We start from the raw sequence: 12254 nt of genomic DNA on the forward strand, positions 1-12254 counted from the left end.
CTCAGTTTCAACTGGGGATGGGGTTGGGGTGGAAGTTTCCTGTAAATGTATGTGTGTGTGTCGGGGGGAAGGAACGGGGGTTGAGTGAGGAGAGCTAGAGACTGAGGGGTTGGGTGGTGGTTCCAGACTGGGAAGGGGAGTCCCAGTAGTTACCACTGCCATTCCTACAGCAGTTCCTCAGCAGCTGGCTATGTGTGTGCTGATGCCCTTTCCTGTCCGCCACATCCCTGGTAGCTGGTGCCTTTTGCAGACCCTGCCCCCAGCCGAGGTGCTGGAGCCCTTCTTGGTTCCCCACTCCATCCTGATGCCTGGAGCATGTATCCCTGACTCTTCCCTGGGCAGGTGTCTCAACTGGGACCTGCAGTAGTTGACAGGTGGGACCAACTTGGGAGTTCTACCTGATCTCTGGCAACTGGCCTGATCTGTGCACCACGAGCTGCTCCTGCCCATCCTCCAGGTCCCATTATCATCTCTGCCCCACTGCAAGTGGAAACAGAACATAGCCAGGTCTTGCTCCACTCTCACCTCAATGAGATGTTGTTGGGGCAGAAACAGAGATCTGCTCTCCATAGCCAAGTGGTTTGGGTAGTCACCTGGGGTGTGGGAGACCCAGCTTCAAATTGCTGCTCCAAACTTGACAGAACAGAAACTTGAACTTAGCTCTTGCACTTCCCAAGGGAGTGCTCAAACCACTTGGCTATTCTAGCATGAAAAGTTTCAAAAGGTTTTGTTTTCATCCTGCCACAGAATGAAACCAAATTTTGAAAATTCAACATTTTTTGTGAAATGGAATTCTTGTTTTCTTCAGCCCTAATGTTGAATGGCTTTTTTAAAAGAGTCATCAGCACTAGTAACAAGAAATACCCAAGTAAATCTTGATTCTACAGACCCAATAAAAGTGTTTAGCACATTTATACATGAAACAGTATTTAAAACTGTCAAGCCAATCTGTGCCCTGAAAAGTTCTTAGATATTAAGTAAACAAGTATATTGCTTCAGAGGTGCAGTTGGTCTACCAGGTCATTTAAAATTTCCCTAAATACATATTTATAAAGTAGCCATTGAAAAAAATCCATAAATATGCATTTCCTCAGCAGAGCATAACCGGTCCAAACGTGCCGTCATAGTCCAATGGGCTTTTTCCCATATACTTCTATAAAGGGTATATTTTCAATTTAAAAACCAGCATAAAAGCAGATTAACTCAATGTTATGTTTAAATAATGTTATGAGTGTGACACCAACCAACAAGAGTTAGGAAAATGGAAATTCAAAATCCTGTCTTTCAGTCCATCCTTAAAGAAAACTGTAATTGTTTAACTCAGCCCAGCAGCCTGAAAACCAAATTGCACACAGAAATATCCACTAGTTAAAGTGGATTGGAACAAGAGGGGGAGCTCTCACTGCTTCAACCAAGGAAGAGGGGGAATGAGCGCTGCACAGTCAATCCAGGGAAGATGGAGGCAGGTACCCTTCTGTTATGAAAGGAGGACTTGTGGCACCTTAGAGACTAACAAATTTATTTGAGCATAAGCTTTTGTGAGCTACAGCTCACTTCATCGGATGCATTCAGTGGAAAATACAGTGGGGAGATTTATATACACAGAGAACATGAAACAATGGGTGTTACCATACACACTGTAACGAGAGTGATCAGGTAAGGCGAGCTTTACCAGCAGGAGAGAGGGGGGTGGGGGGAGGACCTTTTGTAGTGCTAATCAAGGTGGGCCATTTCCAGCAGTTGACAAGAACATCTGAGGAACGGGGGGTGGGGGTGGGGGGGAGAAATAAACATGGGGAAATAGTTTTACTTGTGTAATGACCCATCCACTCCCAGTTTTATTCAAGCCTAAGTTAATTGTATCCAGTTTGCAAATTAATTCCAATTCAGCAGTCTCTCGTTGGAGTCTGTTTTTGAAGAATTGCCACTTTTAGGTCTGTAATCGAGTGACCAAAGAGATTGAAGTGTTCTCCGACTGGTTTTTGAATGATATAATTCTTGATGTCTGATTTGTGTCCATTTATTCTTTTACGTAAAGACTGTCCAGTTTGACCAATGTACATGGCAGAGGGTGTTAAGGAAAAGTTAGTACATGTGACTCCATTTTGGTCTGGGACCCACTATTGTTTAAATGCCAGCACATCATACACCAGGAGGAGTGATCCTTAGATACTGAATCCCTGTGAAAATCCTCCTCCTTGTCTCCAGCCTGCCTTGACTCCCAGTATCTGTTTTTTGTCAGTCTCTAACTCCCTGTCTCTTGGCCTTGATGTGAGGCCTCCCATTCTGATAATAAAAGTTACTGATGCATGGCTTTAGGACCATGCTGTGTAATTAACATACTGGTATAGCACGAGGAGTGCACCAAGCAGGGCTAGGTGGTAGATAAGACAAGGGTTTGTTTATTGGCTAAGGTTTCCGATGCACGAGGGCAACATGCTTTGCTAAAAAGTATATAACCTTTGTATAATCTGTATTCAGGGTGCCCCCCTGGCTAGCAGGGGGGCACCACGCTCGAGTGTAATAAACTTAGTGTCTTTTGGGAACTCTGCAGTTGTGGACTTTGTTTCTGTGCCTCAGCCTAGATTCGAACTGTGCATGACCTATCAGGTATAATTTGCAGCATTTGTATGCGTGTCCTACCAGGTGTAATTCGTAGCATTTGTGTGCGTGTCCTACAAGGTATAATTTGTAGCAGTTGTATGCGTGTCCTACCAGGTGTAATTCGTAACAGTTTTGGCGACCACGAAGGGACTGTAGGCTCGCCCCAACAAGCGAGACTACACTCCTCCTCTCGGACAGCTCCAGCCGGCACAGGGTGAGTTCACCTTTGAGAACTCCGAGGGGGGGGGGGGGGGGATGTGAGCCGTCTCTTAGGTGATAAGGTGGCACATTTTGTGTTCTTTTGGTAGCCCATTATGGGTTCTGGGCAGAGTGTAAGTAAGGGGACCCCTTTGGCTGAAATTCTCGAGAATTGGGGGAATATTTCTGGCACCCATGGATTAGGTAGGAAGAAAGCTGTTATTTTATGTAAGGTTGAGTGGCCAGCACTAACAACTCAAACATCTGTTGAATGGCCACCGGATGGGTCCTTTGCTAGGGATACATTAACAGCGCTTAGAAGGAGGCTGGAGGACAAAGCTCCAGCCCAGATGGATTATTGGTATGTATGGGACAACTGGGCTTATGCGCATGCGAAAGGACATCCTCTTTCCTCCTCCTTTTCTTATTCATCTCAGGGGTCTCCAGCCCCGCTCTGTGCTATGCCTGCTTCTGCCCCTCCTCCGGCTTACCCTCGGCTTTCTGACTTATGCCCGTCACCTCCTTGCTTGCCAATTAGCCGTGCTTTCTGTCCAGGTGACAAGCCTCATGTGGGGAGGACTCGGGTAGCCCTTGTAAGTGAAAATATTTAAGAAAAGAGACCAGGAGGGCTGGGGGCTAGTTAAGAAGCCCACCCTCCCTGTTAATTTGGTAGTGAAACAAAGCTGGTGCTCATGGAAGGGACAGTTCAGAGAAAAAAAAACAGGATCGGGCCCAAGCAGGCAGGCAACAGATAGAGAGATTGGAAAACAGGTTGGAAACTTGAAGGTCATAGTGAAAAAAGAGGAGTAAATAATTACAGGAATGGAAAACGTAAATCCCAGAATAATACTTGGAATGGTAAAATCTAAGTTAATGGGGTGTCGTTTTGGGAAATAAGCAAGTGATTTAAGAAAGGAAAGTAAGAAGTTAACTCTTTAGTTGCTGGAAAGAATTAAGCAGTTGAACTTTGTGAAATACTGGAAAGAAAAAGAATTCTTGGTTTCTTTGCAGCCATTTTGGAAAAAAATGGGCCCTTTTCCAAAGAAATGCAATTATACAGTGCTACTTAATTAATATCTTATTAGGTTCCAAGGGGCTACAATAGGTGGTGTCTTCCTTTTCAGGTTGCTGTGTGTTTGACAGCAGGAGTTAAAAGTAAAAGGCAATCAAAAGTCTGGTAAAGTTTATTGTGCCCTTTTTAAAGTAAGAATCTTGGACCTGTGGATCCAAAAGCAAGCCGGAAAGCATTTGTTTTAATGTAAATTACCTAAATGATAAGGTAGAGGCCACTGAAACCTGGGCTGCCTATAAAACAAATACAAGAAAATATGGGTAATTCCTCTATTTTGCCTGCAATTAACAAAGGTATTTGTTTAAAAAGGAAATATTTTAAGCAATGACTGACTGCCCAAAAGGGGTAGATCTGTGGTTTTTTTTGTCTTTCAGAAAATTAGAAAAAAATGATGCCAGCTGAAAAGCAATTCAACATCTCATGAACTTACTGGCACAATAGGAATTCTGTTCTGTGTTTTATGTCCTGTCTTGTGGTGTTTGTCTTGTGGCCAGAATTGCTGTGTTTAATTTTTCATAGGACAGTTTAGTTTAAAACTAAATAGAAGGGTTAAATCAAAATGCAGATACTTGTTTTATTCAACTTGGAATACAAAGTGTTTGAATAATATCAAAAAATGTGATATACTAAAGTTTACTACATTTGCTTAAGTAAAAAAAAAAAAAATTCATTGGCCAGATCTTTTAATTGAAAAAATTGTTGTTAAAATTTGCACACCAACAGTCTTTGGAAGCAAGGACATGAAAGGTTAACCCACTCCCCATATTATACATGAGGTCCTTCTGGCTACCTCACATTTCTAGCCAGAGGGCTGGGGAGGGAGGAAAGCTATTGGACACCCGAGGTTGTACCAAGTGGACTCCTCAAAAGTGGGTGTGCTTGTCCTGGCTTGTTGCTCCAAAGCTCTGTAATAAAGTCATTTTCCTAGAAGGGTGTATGTCGCATACATTATACAATAAGACTGAAGTGCTGTATAATGGGCAATGTACATGTGTTCCTTTTTAAACAAAGGTGTATGAGTAAAAAGGTAAAAAGTGAAAGTTTCCTTTGCAGGTTAATAAAAGCCAAAAAAGGAAAAGAAAAAAAAAAAACGGAGGACGAGCTAATTCAACGCTGTAGCTGGCAGGCTCGGTCCAAAGATAAGACACTGGCTTGCCCAAGGACACTACTCAGAGCTAGGATTTGGCTAACAGCCAAGAAAGAGGGGGGCTTGAATGTGCCCAAGCAGCTGTGAGATCTGCAACACACTGCCAGACATTAATAAAATGTGTTAGGTCTCTGTATTTACAGGTGTAAGCAGAGTCAGGATGGGCTCCACCCTGACATCTGGTGGTGAGGTGTGGCAAGTTGTGGAAAAGAACTTCAGGGGCTGATCTCATTTGCATAGGCACACCCACCCCGCCTAGAATGAGGCCATAACTGCCCAAATGGTCACTTTGGCTGTTGTGGGATCCCCAGTGTCTCTGTTATTGGGGCGGGAAGAATAAATTGTTATTACCCTGATTATGGGAACTGTGCTTGGAACTGTACTTGGCCTTTTGTTATGATGGGGGGACACACCATCAACTGAGTAGCACTCGCTAGGCAAGGGACATGGGTTCCAAAACTCTGTGAATTGAGAGGGACTTGAGGCACGTATTAGTATCTGGTGGTGTGGGCCCCTTTGTGAGGGCCTGAAGCACCAATTGCACCTCTGTCTCTCTCCACTGTGGAATGTCAGAGCTAATTTTGGGTCTATTAAGAGTCTTGCTACAGGTACTGTGCTGCATTCACTTTGGCCTTATGGTGCACCAGCACTAAGGCTCCCACTACTATGAGCTGAAATCACTGAGAGCTGAAATCACTGAGCACTGTGTCAAGTAGTGGGGAGCCGGAAGATCTAGAGTGCAGCGGTGCTGTTTGTGGATAGGCTGGCAGAGTGTTCGTGAGACGGCGAGGTGAGCAGAGCTGTTCGTGAGACGGCGAGCTGTGCAGAGCGGAGCCGGTCGTGGTGGAGCGGAGCTGTTCGTGAGACAGCGGTCTGTTCGTGAGATGGCGAGCTGTGCAGAGTGGAGCCGGTCGTGGTAGAGCGGAGCCGGTCATGAGACAGCGGTGTGTTCATGAGACGGCGAGCTGAGCAGAGCTGTTCGTGAGACGGCGAGCTGTGCAGAGCGGAGCCGGTCGTGGTGGAGCGGAGCTGTTCGTGAGACGGCGTAGCAGAGCAGAGCCCTGTGGGGCAGTCAGCTTCAGGACACGTAAGGTGCCCCTTACCTCTTTCTCCCACACACAGTACACAGGCACATTTTAGCCAGACTGGGGAGTAATACTATGCAGATGAACTTTTGAACTCCGGGGCTGGACTTTTTGGACTTTGGGTGATTTGTGGATTGCTGGACTCAAGAGGCGTTTGGGTTCTGGGACTCAAGAACCTGAGGGAAAGGATGTGGCCCAATTTTCTGGGGTGGGTCTTTGCTCATGGTTTGGTTAATGAACATTAGTTGTGGTATTTCCCCAATTTAATGCTGATGTCATTACCTCATGTTATTAAAGATTCTCTGCTACACCGAGACTCTGTGCTTGTGAGAGGGGAAGTATTGCCTCTTCGAGGCGCCCAGGGGGTGTGTAAGATTTTTCCAGGTCACTGGGTGGGGGCTCGAGCCAGTTTTGCGTTTGCTTTGATGAGAGGGAACCCCTGTGTACTGAACCCGGCCCTTGCTGCTATCAACTTGGCCTGGCAGAAGGGTTACACAGGTAAAAGAAGTCCTGCTTCAAGAATCCTGAGCAAACCTGCCATTTGTTAAAACCAGGTGACTGGGTCTACATAAAGGTCCATCAACAAAAGACTACTCTGGCCCCATGCTAAAAAGGCCCTTATTAAGTCCTGCTAACTACCAACACTGCTGTGAAGTGCCAAGGACTGACTGCCTAGACCCATGCTTCTTACTGCAAAAAGACTCCTCCACCTCGAGGTGACTTCACTTCGACTACTGATCAGCCTGTCCCTCCTTCTGGGGTTTTTTTCTTTCCTCCTTTTGAACAGCAAAAAAAAAAAAAAAAACAAGGTGAAGTGCTAGTAACCTCTCCCTTGTCCACTGACAAAGCTAACCTGCATTCAGTATTTGCTAAAAAAAACCCCAAAGCACTACAGGGTGACGTGTTAGTAACCTCTCCCCTGAATAATGCAAAACCATGACTGTTCCAAAAAAAAAAAAAAAAAAGAAAGAAAAGCCTGCTCTGCTAAAACCACCAAAATCCAAGGATTCCTGACTGCAAAAAACACTGAGAATTGGCCTTGATGGCAAAGACGGAGCATTGTACATTGGCAGGGAGAAAGTTGCAGAATGTATTCTTGGGAATGTGAAGTAAAGTGGTGGAGTGGGTTTATTCCAGAGGCTGGAACCTGTGCTTGTAGGCAAGTATAAATACCAAAAACGCCTTACAGCCATGAACATTACTCCCACCATCTGCCACCACTCCTTTACAGGTAAAGGTTCCTGGATCCATCATAGCTACGTTAAGTTGGCGCTGGGACCCCCACCTGACCCAATTTCACGAATGAACACCACGACCAACCCATGGACTAAGCTTTCCAGCTACTGGGACCTTCATAGCCCACCAAGACTTTTTGTGTTCCTGTTTATTGGACTTACATTGGGGGTAGTGTTTTTTGTATGGTACAGGGGAGGATGTCGACATTGGTATGGTTTGCCTGGGGGGGTCCTCTCCCTATTCCCAAGTCCAGTACAAGGATGGGAGGGCAATAGCTTCTTGAATTTAACCCGTGCTATCAAACAGGGTGTAAATCGAACGCAGTGTTGGATTTGTATTCGTACCCCCACATATTTAGGTCAGGGGGTCCCGTTGGTAGGGGTACCTATCCCCCTTAATCGAACACTCCAAGCTAAGCTATGGGCAAACACTACATTTAACTAAAATGTTACAATCCAAATATGGTCTATTGATGTGGTGGCCCAGGGTAATTATGCTTTATGTGTGTCACTACGTAAGGGCATAGAAAATAGAGTTTTTGTAGGGAATTTGGTAGGGTGCAAGGACACCACCCAAATCAGCTCTGGTGCGAGAGGCCCCTCTACCTACTCCAGAACCCCGTGGCCGGTCCCCAAGGGGTCTGGCTGGTATTGGTTATGCAATCACACAGCCTATAAGGTTCTCCCAGCAGGATGCTGTGGTACATGTACCTTAGGGGCTATAGTACCCACCGTGACAGTACACCAGAACCTGACCCGGGGAGAGATCCGCAATCTAGTATGGAGGGACCGACAAAGTATTCCTTTAAACCCCCTTTCTTATCAGCCCAAAGGCTTTCACTCCTTTGTGCGATGGTTTCTGCCATGGCTGGGAGTAAGCGAGCTGGAAAAAGATATAGTTAACATTTCAGCTGCTTTGGAACTAATGGCAAATGCTACTGCAGATGCTCTCTCTGCCCTTCAAATTGAAGTCACCCAGCTATCCCAAACTACATTGCAAAACCGCCTAGCCCTGGATTATCTCCTTGCAAATCAGGGCGGGGTTTGTGCTCTGGTCAATTCAAGCTGTTGTGTATTTGTAAATCAGCACCATAGGGTGGAAACTGACATCCACATCCTCAAGCAACAGGCAGCCCTATTCCACCACATCAGCCTCGACACTACCAATGCCGGATTCCAGGAGGTCTGGGACTGGCTCACCTCATGGCTACCGGATGTGGGGACTTGGGGACAGCGTATTTTGTATTTACTTTTTTTGACTGTTATTGTTTTTGCATTATTTTTTGTATGCCTAAAATGCTGCAATATGTGCTGTCGGCAGTTGCTAACCCTGCAGCGTGGTTACTCAGCCCCAATATAGCTTACTGACGTACAAAAAAAAAAAAAAAGGGAGGACTGTTAAGGAAAAGTTAGCACATGTGACTCCATTTTGGTCTGGGGCCCACCATTGTTTAAATGCCAGCACATCATACACCAGGAGGAGTGATCCTTAGATACTGAATCCCTGTGAAAATCCTCCTCCTTGTCTCCAGCCTGCCTTGACTCCCAGTATCTGTTTTTTGTCAGTCTCTAACTCCCTGTCTCTTGGCCTTGATGTGAGGCCTCCCATTCTGATAATAAAAGTTACTGATGCACGGCTTTAGGACCATGCTGTGTAATTAACATACTGGTATAGCACGAGGAGTGCACCAAGCAGGGCTAGGTGGTAGATAAGACAAGGGTTTGTTTATTGGCTAAGGTTTCCGATGCACGAGGGCAACATGCTTTGCTAAAAAGTATATAACCTTTGTATAATCTGTATTCAGGGTGCCCCCCTGGCTAGCAGGGGGGCACCACGCTCGAGTGTAATAAACTTAGTGTCTTTTGGGAACTCTGCAGTTGTGGACTTTGTTTCTGTGCCTCAGCCTAGATTCGAACTGTGCATGACCTATCAGGTATAATTCGCAGCATTTGTGTGCGTGTCCTACCAGGTGTAATTCGCAGCAGTTGTGTGCGTGTCCTACCAGGTGTAATTCGTAACAAGGGGCATTGCTGGCACATGATGGCATATATCACATTGGTAGATGTGCAGGTGAACGAGCCTCTGATAGTGTGGCTGATGTGATTACATGTGGGTGTTCTGGGCCAACAGTTTACCTCTTTAAGGGATACGTGGTAGGCGCAGCACAATGTTCATAAAGCATTCTAATATTTTAGTGAGGAGGGGCAAATAAGCAGTTAGCTGCTGATGAGGATTGCTGGAATGAACAAACCAGGAACAGTTTTCTTTCAGAATGTTTTGCCATGCCTGTGGATACTGAAAGGTCCTTTTAGAGAAATGCACCTTGCTATGTGCCAGAAATGTTCCAAGTTTTAGACAGAACAAAATGAAGTTAAGAATAAATTGTCCGGGCTTAAAATTTGAGATTGCTGTTTTTTTCATTACATATTACCACGTTGGCAAAACTGTTGGGTCTGTGTTAATTATGATTCTGTACTAGTAATAAACCTTATGGTGGAAGGCTCCGATGAAAAAAATGACAGTTTCAAAGGTAAATTATTTATACAAGCTTTTATTCTCTGTTAAGTTATGGAGTGGAATCCTGGGACTTCTAAGGTCAACTTCAAAACTCTCATTAACTTCAATGGGGCTGGGATTTCACCCACTGTCTTTAATCACTACTGACTTAGGGTTGGCACAGTCCCAAACACTGGGAAGCTAAAATGGGTTTGCCACACTACAGAGGTCTTATGGAATCTCTCTGGACCAGAGGGTACAGTAACAGAGGTCCATGCAGAACTGAAAGGAATAATATTGATAACCAGGCAGTTCAGGACTTAGACTGCAAGACATTTTCAAGAGGGATGGGGATCTTCCTTTGAATTCGTACAGCACCTAGCACAATGGGGGTCGCAACTCTGGCTGTGAATTCTGGGAACTAGAACAAGAATAATTTAAAAAAAATATTTTCTAAATGAGATGCCTAGAGGTCCTTCCCTCCCCCCGCCCCCAACATACTACTGAGATCATCAGTGGGGAGAAAAAGTTTATATGTTCTGGTGACAGCTCAGAACAAACTAACTGGTGAAAAGTAGTTGCTAGCGAAGAACAGTGTCTGTTACTAAGCTGAGATTACTGAATTTATGTAGCATAATAGGGTTTTATTAGCAATCGGTATATGTTCAGCATACATGTAAAGAACAGTGTATTGTATACAAATACAATTACATAGCACAGTGTTACTTGTGATACTATATTCAGTGTCAGCAATCAGTCACATACATAATTTGTACTAAATAATTCTGAAATTAAAACTGTTCTCTGAGTCCTTTCTCTGGCTGTCAATCACAGGGAGTTTTCTTTTCCTGTCCTCTGGAGCAAGTGAGACAGGAGTTTTTATCTCTAGTTAATATCTTTCCTAATCTCCTCTCAGAGGGACTATCTGCCTCATATTGAGTAAGTAATTCAGGGTTAAAAGAATGTGTATAATAGAGATGTGACATGTTTTAATCCGTTCCTTAGGAACATGAGAATAGATTAGGAGTGTCGTTGGCAGGCCTGTCAGACACTGTAGCAAAGGGAGCTTTGCGGGAATTCACTGCTGGTAAATTGCTTATGACTTCATCAAAGCATCCAAGTTATGTTTAACTCTAAACAAGGTGTAAACAACTTATGAGCAGGTCTGTTTATTTTGGATAAAGGTTCTTCATTTGAAAGTGATGGGCAGATACTGAGTTAACAGAGAGCTGAATTCACATGTACAGTACATACATATAGATGAATAAAAGGGAGAGAATGAACACAGTGATTTGGTATATAAATTAGAACTAATGACAAATGGCAAATTTTGATGGGCAAATTTCCCATGAATTTTTTTTGTCTTTTTGACAAAAAACAAAAAGGAAAATATATGACCTTCTTAGCTTTTGTAAAAACGTTCTGTTTTCAAAAAATCAAAACCCAACAATTTTACCTAAAACTGAACATTTTTACTGAGCAAATTTCAGTTTGTGGTTTCTACTTTTTTATTTCATAAAAAAAGCTTTGACAAATAAATTTCAACCAGCTCTAATAAAAATGTTATGATAGTTTCACTCCCTCTTTCTAATGTCAGCTTTTCCTGAAATCTTCTCTAACTTGCACTGGCTACCAATAGACCTAAAGCACTGATATGGCTGGCAGGGTTCAGCAAGCCATAGTGATACACAGTCCATGCCCTCTTCTCTTAGCTGTGCTGTTTATACTGTCTGAAAAACCATGAATGCTGTAAGAGTTGCTAAACTGGATCTATGCAATTAGAAGACCCTCCTACAGTGGAGTGGTCTTCTCATGATCAGCTTCAACAGCTTTCAATCCCAATGCTGTAGTGCAAAGCAGACACAGAACTGCCAGGATCTGAGCCATTCAGGATGAAATTAGGGTATTGGAATAGATATTTTGGGGGTGGGGTAAACTATTTTGAAATTTAATGCAACTGAATAAGTAATAACAATTTTTCCGGGTACAGAATTTACATGTATATTGTCCAGATCATCCTCACTATTTATTGTTTGTACACATTTGAACTAATTATTTGGTCAGTTTCTTTCTTCAAAAGAGCACAAATTTCTGTGAAGAAATTCTGAAGCAGTTGCCGTGTCAAAGAAGTGTTTTGTCAAGTCTAAGTGAACAAGGACTCTACTGTGATTCCCAAAAGAGTGCTCCAAAATTAAGTTCAGTAGAATGAAAGAAAATACAAAGCAAAAATAGAAACTAACAACTCACAGAAGCATCTTGTTAGGTTCTGCCCTCCCACCCCCAGTTTGTCTTTGATTGTTCTTATTATTACTAAAGAAATTTGCATTAAATCTAAATGGATATGCAAAGTAACTGAGAATGAAAACTCATATGTACATGCCCTTTAAAATTGAAAAGAGTTTTTTAAGATTCAAAG

The 12254-nt window shown here is 43.6% G+C and overlaps 1 long non-coding RNA gene across 1 annotated transcript; it reads left to right on the forward strand.

The window, feature by feature from the left end:
- Window positions 1-2601: 2601 nt before the first annotated feature.
- LOC125631479 (uncharacterized) lies at window positions 2602-9211 on the forward strand. The gene is made up of 2 exons (XR_012667232.1): window positions 2602-2818; window positions 6605-9211. It is a non-coding gene; the product is annotated as an uncharacterized LOC125631479 (long non-coding RNA).
- The last annotated feature ends 3043 nt before the right edge of the window (window positions 9212-12254 follow it).

Source organism: Caretta caretta, chromosome 2, assembly GCF_965140235.1.
Source record: "Caretta caretta isolate rCarCar2 chromosome 2, rCarCar1.hap1, whole genome shotgun sequence".
In the NCBI taxonomy this organism is placed as follows: Eukaryota; Metazoa; Chordata; order Testudines; family Cheloniidae; genus Caretta; species Caretta caretta.